Source organism: Oncorhynchus gorbuscha, linkage group LG14 (assembly GCF_021184085.1).
Source record: "Oncorhynchus gorbuscha isolate QuinsamMale2020 ecotype Even-year linkage group LG14, OgorEven_v1.0, whole genome shotgun sequence".
NCBI classification, from domain to species: Eukaryota; Metazoa; Chordata; class Actinopteri; order Salmoniformes; family Salmonidae; genus Oncorhynchus; species Oncorhynchus gorbuscha.
In genome coordinates this window covers 29,165,295-29,167,736 of record NC_060186.1, presented here as the reverse complement: position 1 = coordinate 29,167,736, position 2,442 = coordinate 29,165,295, and the positions used below count along the sequence as shown (strand labels likewise).

Sequence of the window (2,442 nt, the reverse complement as noted above, 5' to 3'; positions counted from 1 at the left end):
TCTTCGGACACAGCCCGGGCCCGGTAACGGTCCACCCGGTCGGTTGTTCGTGCCTGAGTCGGTTCGTTCTGCTGTCCTTCAGTGGTCCCACGCCAGCAAGATAGCTTATCACCCTGGTGTTGCTCGGACTATGACGCTACTGCGCAGACGATTTTGGTGGCCTGCCATGGGAGAAGATACCCGGAGGTTTGTTGCCGCTTGTCCTGTTTGTGCGCAGAATAAGAGTACCAATCGGGCCAGCTCTGGGCTTCTTCACCCCCTACCTATTCCCCGGCGATCTTGGTCGCATCTGGCCCTGGATTTTGTCACGGGGTTGCCCTCTTCTGTTGGTAACACGGTTATTCTGACCATTGTGGATAGATTCAGCAAGTTTGCCCACTTTGTTCCCCTCTCCAAGCTGCCTTCTGCCACTGAGATGTCCGAGATCCTGGTTAGGGAGGTGTTCAGGGTCCACGGGTTGCCCTGTGACATTGTTTCTGACCGTGGTCCTCAGTTTACCTCTGCTGTCTGGAAATCCTTCTGTTTGGCCATTGGAGCTACAGTCAGTCTCACATCTGGATTTCACCCCCAATCTAATGGTCAGGCGGAGAGAGCCAACCAGAAGATGGAGTCCACGCTGCGCTGTCTTGTTTCCTCTGATCCCACCTCTTGGTCCTCTCAATTACCCTGGGTCGAGTATGCTCATAATACTCTCCCTTCATCTGCCACTGGGATGTCTCCCTTCCAGTGCCTGTACGGTTACCAACCTCCCTTGTTTCCTTCTCAGGAGCGGGATCTCTCGGTTCATTCTGTCCAGACCCACATTTGTCGTTGCCACCGCACCTGGCATCGGGCCAGGAAGGCCCTCCTTAAGGTTTCTGACCGGTATCAGATCCAGGCGAATCGTCGCCGTATTCCTGCCCCCGCTTATACCGTCGGAGATAGGGTTTGGTTGGCTACACGGGATCTTCCTCTACGGACTGAGTCGAGGAAACTGTCACCGAAGTTCATTGGTCCGTTTGTAGTGGAGAAGATCATTAATCCTGTTGTGGTCCGACTCAAGTTGCCTGCTACACTAAGAGTACATCCCACCTTTCATGTCTCCTGCCTCAAGCCGGTTCTCCTCAGTCCTCTGTTGCCCCCTCCTCCTCGTCCACCTGGATATATCTACCCATTCACATTCACTTGTAAATAAATACTCACCTTCTTCCTACTCTCCTTGTCCTGGTCTGCTTCTGGGTTCGATTTTGAAAGAACGTGACAGTTACTGAGAGTCACTCCGCCTATCTCATCGCAGATAGCTCTAAGATAAAGAACAGAAAGTCCTAGCTAGCGTAAAACATTTACGAAAGGCCCACCTCAAAACATCAACAGGAAAACATACGGTCTCTAGTTGTAATCTCTTTATTCACTTTCAGGATTTTGCACAAACAAAAAAACGAATGAAATACACAAAAAAGTCGTACAGAACTGATTCTGTTGCATACCGTACACACAATAGGTGTCCAAATGAATAACCAGCCATTAAACACCAACCTAGAATCCCCTTTTGTTCATAGCAAAAAGATCCTATACTAGAGAAAACATATTCACAACTTAAGTCTTCTATTTTAAAAAATGACAGTATGTACAGTGATTCATCATAGCTCCCTCTCATTGAAGGAAGTTAACACAGAGAACTTGTTCCTGGAGTGAAGGAAGTGCTTTAGTCATTCAGTGAGTTAAAAACAAAACAGTCTCTCTGTCAGAAAGACGGAAATGTATCATTTAGTGGCATCATAAGTGTTGAATACTCCTAGATGGTTTCCCGGACCCAGATTAAGCCTACTCCGAGTGCTCAACTAAAAAAAAACTTGCTTCATGAACAACCTCCATTCAAAGTGCTTTTTTAGTCTAGGGCTAGGCTTAAGGTTTCTTCAAGCGTCACTCTGTCGATCGACATGTGTGCACATGGAAGGACTGAGTCTGTTCTTTTGGGGCAGCGCGCACTTTTGTCCACATTGTCGTTGCGTTCCACCCAGAGAGGAAGTCCGCCTTGTTGAATGTACATCCACTAGGGGGGGGGGCAGGAATTTGTCCCTCCATGTTCAACAATAGGTACAGAAACTCAGTACTTAGTGGGAAGGCTAGAGAAAGGTAGCCGACAGCACTGGCTGGAAGAATGCTTAATGGTCTAAACATTGATAAGGTCATAAGAGAGGAGAGACAGACTCCATTCAGAAAGGCAGAATGACAGACACAGAGTATAAAACCAACTGGGCGTTTGCCCAAAATGATATGATTTAAACCCTTTACTACAGTTATTACATGGGTATAAGGGCAACTTAGGGTAAACAGTTGCCAGCCTTACAACTATCAAAGGCCAAAGGTCAGCCAATCATATCTGACAGGTGAAAACAACTGACAGCAGAAAGGGAAAGTTCCCTGGACACCAATGGAGATTCTCCATTCATTTCGTTTTTT

At 47.5% G+C, this 2,442-nt stretch overlaps 1 protein-coding gene across 2 annotated transcripts in view; it reads right to left on the bottom strand.

Moving 5' to 3' along the window:
* Positions 1-1,367: 1,367 nt before the first annotated feature.
* Positions 1,368-2,442, bottom strand: part of LOC123994756 (Krueppel-like factor 5) — a 27,473-nt gene continuing 26,398 nt past the window's right edge. For both annotated transcript variants that reach the window (XM_046297717.1, XM_046297719.1), the window contains exon 4: positions 1,368-2,442. This exon is cut by the window's right edge and continues 1,375 nt beyond it. The gene's annotated coding sequence lies outside the window, so the exon portion shown is untranslated.